This window comes from Oncorhynchus mykiss, chromosome 8 (assembly GCF_057628025.1).
Source record: "Oncorhynchus mykiss isolate SJ-2025 chromosome 8, ASM5762802v1, whole genome shotgun sequence".
Lineage (NCBI taxonomy): Eukaryota > Metazoa > Chordata > Actinopteri > Salmoniformes > Salmonidae > Oncorhynchus > Oncorhynchus mykiss.
Window position 1 is genome coordinate 17,863,024 of NC_143029.1, and position 6,719 is coordinate 17,869,742.

The following is a 6,719-nucleotide window of genomic DNA, read 5'->3' on the forward strand; positions in this document are numbered from 1 at the left end:
TTTTACGTTGTTTGCAAACTGATATGTGATATGTTTTTTTTAGCTACATAAAAAAAAAATTGCCACCTGGTTATATCATTTCTGGGCATCTCTGAGCCTATCGATTCCCGGGGGTCATTTAATGTTGTCATGTGTATCTGAGCTGAAATAGAGCCGCTATGGCATAACAGTGTGATAAAGTCACTCTCACAACACTGGAAGTTAATAGTAATATGACTTTTAGATCTCGAAAATGTTTATCATACATGTCAGATTTTAATACCAGGTAACTTCATAACGCGGGAGGTTGACTTCTCTCCCATGAGCCATTGATCATATTTTTGCCACCACATTCTCACGTGCACACGTGAAATGACTTTCTTGCAAGCTCTCCCAACAATGCAGCATGTGAAGTACCTAGGTATGGTTGCACTGCGGTTGTGAATGTCAGACTCCACTCTGCGAGGCACATTGATCTGCAGGTTGAACATGGTGTAGTTTGTTTAGGCGATTTTACATCCAATTAGCTACTTCACATGCTGATATTGATTTAGGTACCGGCACCTCTAATTTTGGGTGAATTGAATACCAGCTCCAAAAAACAAAGTAACCTATAGCTGGCCCTGATTCACACACCGAGGGAAAAAAGGTTGATCAAAACTGATACGGCAGTGAATAGCAATGCAGAGTGGGCATTCATTTCCTGAATCCGCTGTGTTCACGTTTATTTGCTGCTAGTCTGTGCCTGACAGTAGGCTGTTCTATATTGCACCAGCCTGAATGCACATGGAGTGTTGCCAACTCCTCAGTAAGGAAAGTAGCTATTGGCTGTCCAAAAGTCGCTAGAATTCACAAAATAACGTTATCACCTAATTTGCGTAATTGGCCATGTGCATGTAATTGTGATGGAAGCTGTAGGAGAGAGGAATAACGTTGTGGGAGAGACAAAAAGTGAGTAAAAAACATGCTAAATATGTTTAGAACTACAAGGAACTACTTTCTTCTGTCGATTCTTGTTTTTTTACGTCACAATTCCAACCCTCCTCCTTTATCCGGGCTTGGGGCCGGCAAAAATGACCCAAAAGAGACACTCTAGCAGAGTTACTTTAGTTTTTTATTTAATTTTGTTGTTTTTTGTTTTTTGGTTTAGTTTTCTTAATTTGGTTTGGTTTTTAACCTTATGGTCCACTTATGAGCCTACAAGTCACAGTAAAACATGAACATTTTGAACCATAACATTTTTTACATTTTTTTGTATACAATCTACATTAAAAATCTAAATGGACCAAAAAGAGACAATAGAAAAAACTGTCAATGGCAATGTGAGAAAATTATGGTAACTAGTGTCATGACGTTGGCCTGGGGGTAGGTTTATGACAGTCATAAATACCGCTTCCCCCCTTTTTCCTCTCTCTCTAACCTACTGATGTTACATTTGCAAAACCCTTGGTTAACATAGAGATTCTGGGAACATCAGAAGGTGGGGGGGAAATTAACAATATTCTGGTGAATCGACCAATTGAACATATGCGGTGGTACTTAATGAATATGATGTTAGTTCGGTTGTCATCTGAGACATTCTCATCAATGATAAGATGACATAAACTCTACAGTGTCTCTACAACTACAGTCTACACATCAGAGTTATCGGATTCACATGGAATTGTTGTTCAATTTAAATGTTTGAACATTAAATTATTCGTGATGGGATGAAATGTGATTTTAGCTTCTAAAATGTGAGATTTTGGTTTTCATAAGGTAGGGCTCTGCTCAATCAGTGTCCCGCCCCTGTGAAGGGACATGGACTATAAAACATTTCAAACACGCCTCCTCTCCCTTCCTATATAAAGCCTTGACGACAATATAACCTCCTGTTCCGAGGATGTGAGGACGACGGTCCGATGTCAGAATGGTTCAGATAATAACTACAGAACGAAGCCAACATCAGCGTGAGCTTTGGTTGCGAATGGTATGAACTTTGAACTCTTATTCAATACAGAAGTGATACCTCCTAGCCGTTGAGTTAGCAACAGCCGCTGCAAACGAGGGTTAGGAAGGAACAGACAGAGTATCCCGTCTACCACACAACGACGTTACTACAACATATTCAATTTACCAGCAGAGACATTCTTCAAAGGACGAAGGACTCAGTTGGGCAACACAGCCTTCCATCTACCACCAACCTACCGAAGCGCAGCTCAGAGTAAATATTTATTGAATTTTCCATTTCCAAATGGGCGGTAATTTAGAATGCATAAGATACTGTATTTACCATAGCTCAGCTTCGCCCTTTGTTCCTCAGTCTTCCCGCTCTTTCACTCAAACTCAGCCCCTTTTCTTTTGTGTAACAAGCTGTCATATCTGTTCCACCCGCTAGGGACGTTTTCCTTTATGACGTAATTTGTAATCAAGTTATGACTTAATTATGTGTATGTGTAATTCTGTGTGATTAGTTAGGTATTTAGTAAATATGTAATTAAACCCAATTTTGTATTGCTGGTTCAACTTGTTAGCCAGGGTTCGTGCAGATAACCGAGAATGTACAACTTTCAGATGAGACTAAATTAAGATGATGATTAATATTGACTGCTACTGATGTAAAATATTACTAGGTCTTTAAGAGTTTATTCAGAAGATAACAGCTCTATAAATATTATTTTGTGGTGCCCGACTCTCTAGTTAATTACATTTACATGATTAGCTCAATCAGGTAATATTAATTACGGAGAAAGTATTTTATAGAATATCACTTAATCCGGCATAGCCAAAGACACAACACTAGTCTGGCCCTAATTCAGGTTAGTTGTTTTTTTAATGTAAGCCAGGGCGGGATCAGCCAGCAGAGGCTTCCTGCATGTGTGATTCCTTTGCAGCTTAGACGTGGAGTGGTGAACATCTTCAGCTCTGACTGCAGCTGGGAGGGACTGCTGCACGAGGAATCGGCAGCCTGTGAGTGCTTTGGCACAGGGGTGGGACCCACGGCAGCACCCGCTGCTCGTTGAGAAGAGTAAGAACGATATGTGCTTTCACATCAGTCTCCAAAAGTCTCCAATAACACCAGAAAAAGTCACTAGATTTGTCGCTAGTCGCTTTTTTGAAAATGTGTCGCTAGAGGGGTCTGAATACTTGCTAAATATAGCGACAAAGTCGCTAAGTTGGCAACACTGTGCACATGATCAGTGGTGTAGTGGAGTATATGCAGGAATACGTCATACAACCATTTATTGTTTTATATAATATAATATATATAATATAATAATATATATATTATATATTTTAAATAATTTTGCACGCCCAATTTTTCAGTTTTTGATTTGTTAAAAAAGTTTTAAATATCCAATAAATGTCGTTCCACTTCATGATTGTGTCCCACTTGTTGTTGATTCTTCACAAAAAAATACAGTTTTATATCTTTATGTTTGAAGCCTGAAATGTGGCAAAAGGTCGCAAAGTTCAAGGGGGCCGAATACTTTCGCAAGGCACTGTATCTACGTGTATTTATGTATGTGTATATGTATTTATTTATATGTGTATGTACACTACCGTTCAAAAATTTTGGGGTCACTTAGAAATGTCCTTGTTTTTGAAAGAAAAACAAAAATTTGGTCCATTAAAATAACATCAAATTGATCAGAAATACAGTGTTAATTAACATAGTTAATGTTGTAAATGACTATTGTTGTTGGAAACGGCAATTTTTTATGGAATATCTACATAGGTGTACAGAGGCCCATTATCAGCAACCATCACTCCTGTGTTCCAATGGCACGTTGTGTTAGCTAATCCAAGTTTATCATTTTAAAAGGCTAATTGATCATTAGAAAACATTTTTTGCAATTATGTTAGCACAGCTGAAAACTGTTGTTCTGATTAAATAAGCAATTAAACTGGCCTTCTTTAGACTAGTTGAGTATCTGAAGCATCAGTGTTTGTGTGTTCGATTACAGGCTCAAAATGGCCAGAAACACTTGAAAGACTTTCTTCTGAAACTTGTCAGTTTATTCTTGTTCTGAGAAATAAAGGCTATTCCAATGCGAGAAATTGCCAAGAAATTGAAGATCTCGTACAATGCTGTGTACTACTCCCTTCACAGAACAGCGTAAACTGGCACTAACCAGAATAGAAAGAGGGAGTGGGAGGACTCGGTGCACATATGAGCAAGAGGACAAGTACATTAGAGTGTCTAGTTTGAGAAACAGACGCTTCACAAGTCCTCCTGGCAGCTTCATTAAATAGTACCCGCAAAACACCAGTCTCAAAGTCAACTCCGGGATGCTGGCCTTCTAGGCCGAGTTCCTCTGTCAAGTGTCTGTGTTATTTTGCCCATCTTAATCTTTTATGTTTATTGACCAGTCTGAGATATCGCTTTTTCTTTGCAACTCTGCCTAGAAGGCCAGCATCCCGGAGTCACCACTTCACTGTTGACGTTGAGACTGGTGTTTTGCAGGTATTATTTAATGAACCTTCCAGTTGAGGACTTGTGAGGCATCTGTTTCTCAAACTATACACTCTAATGTACTTGTCCTCTTGCTCAGTTGTGCATTGGGGCCTCCACCTCTTCTTTATATTCTGGTTAGAGCCAGTTTGCGCTGTTTTAAATATTAAAATGATTAATACTTAAAAATCTACATATCAGCAATCATCTGAATTACCCTTTAGTGCCTGTCTGTATATGCTGTGTGTGTGCGAGTGGGCCGTTGCCTGAAGAGAATAGTAAAATAATGACAGACAGACTAACTACAAAGCCAATTTAAAACATAACTTGTAACAGTTCTCACTAGTTTACTATAGCTAATTAAGCATTCATGTGGTTGTCGCCTTTGTAATTGTGACAATGTTACAAATATTCTAAGAATAGCCTAATTGACGAATATCTTGCTGTGCATAGATCACCCCTGAAACATGAATATTTGAGCCTTATATATAAACATGTATAGTTAGATACCTTGCTTTGAAGTAGCCTACCTTATCCATTTGATCACCGATTCATTGAATGTGCAAATAATTTTATGAAGGAAAAATATTTGGATGTAATGTTGCAAAATTTTATATCAAGGGTGGCAATCATCCTCCAGAATAGCTCTTTAGGTGGAGGGTTGACCGCATGTCGACAACATGTGACTAACAGTGCAGTTCTACTTTGTGGGGGTTTAAGTGCCTTGATCAACGGCACAATGGCGGGAGATGGTAGGAATTGTTAGATTACTGAAATTGTTAGATTACTTCTTAGATGTTACTTCACTGTCGGAACTAGAAGCACAAGCATTTCGCTACACTTGCATTAACATATGCTAACCATGTGTATGTGACCAATAAAATTTGAGTTGGCCTACGTAGGATCAGACACAACACCCTTCCAGTGTCAATAAGTCTTACTTTTTCATGTAGGCTATAATAATAGTCATGAAAATGTGGTTAAAAGTCAGAGAAGTCATGGAAAAGGTGTATAAATCCTTAACTGTCACGATTCTTCAAAATCGAACCCAGAAGCAGACCAGGACAAGGAGAGTAGAAAGAAGGTGAGTATTTATTTACAAGTGAATGTGAATGGGTAGATATATCCAGGTGGTGTAGCGGGTAGCGGTGGTGAGTTGATGGGAGTAAATAGGTGGATCCAATGGGGAAGCGGAATCCTCTGACGACCAGGCGGGAATGGGGTAAATGATCCGGGTGAGTAACTGAAGACAGAACAAACAGAGGTAAGTTCAAGGCAAGCAATACGTAACAAACAACAAAACAAATTCTATCCAACTTGCGGCTGATACTCTGGCACAACATACTGTTCATGGCTAACGATCCGGCAGGGAATGGATGTCAGGTCAGAGCTTTTGAAGGGGAGAGGTGATGATCAGGACAGGTGTGCAGATTACTGATGGGATACAGGTGCGGGTGAACATCGATCTCCCAACAAGCTAATTCGCCCGGCAACCAGACAGGGTGCGTTCCAGGACACCGGAAACACACTCCAGGACAGAAACACAGGCAAACACAGACTCAGGAAGCGGGATTCGTGACATTAACAGTCTCTATAGCATAATGTCTTTTGGGAATTTTGGTGAACCGACTTGGAAAAAGACAGCTCCTGCACTTTTTTCACCCCAAGTCAAGCACTGTGTGTAGCTACGTTTGCTAGATAGCTATCTAGCTAGCTATCCAGACAGCCCATAGACAGAGCATTGTATTGTGGGTTTTGTAGTCGACATGAGCTGCAACAGATTTACACAACAATTTTCACATGTTGCAACCAACATTATTACGATGACAACATTTTATATTTGTTCCCAAAAAATATTGTTTAAATTAAAGGAATTTGTGGTTTTGGGTGGATTTATCCTTTAATCACCCCAACCTCAAAGAAAGATATTAGCCTCGGAGTCTATCTCCACACAATCTCTAAATGATCAACTCTCAGCCCACTCACATTCGACATTGCGGCACAATATGATACCGTTTTGAAGAAATTACCCCAGTGTGTGTGTGCTTTCAAAAGGAGAGAGGGAGAAAGACTGTAAGCAAGACATTGATGTTTTAAGTGCTAGCGTTTGCAAATGCTTTGTCTGCCTAAGTAGACAGTACAAGTGATACATTAATTACTGTACATGGCTGTGTGGAGTTGTCGTTTGATTGTAGCGTTATGAGAATACAGCAATTCAATTACACACAATGGAACTGTTATAGGGCTGCTCTGTCCTGCAAGACATAATAGTTTAATTTTCCCTCACTAAATAAATTAGAACACT

General features: G+C 39.4%; 1 long non-coding RNA gene across 1 annotated transcript; it reads right to left on the bottom strand.

The window, feature by feature from the left end:
* Positions 1-5,490: 5,490 nt before the first annotated feature.
* Positions 5,491-5,995, bottom strand: LOC149981435 (uncharacterized). The gene is made up of 2 exons (XR_016482734.1): positions 5,760-5,995; positions 5,491-5,657 (listed from the first exon to the last, which is right to left on the bottom strand). It is a non-coding gene; the product is annotated as an uncharacterized LOC149981435 (long non-coding RNA).
* Between the last annotated feature and the right edge of the window lie 724 nt (positions 5,996-6,719).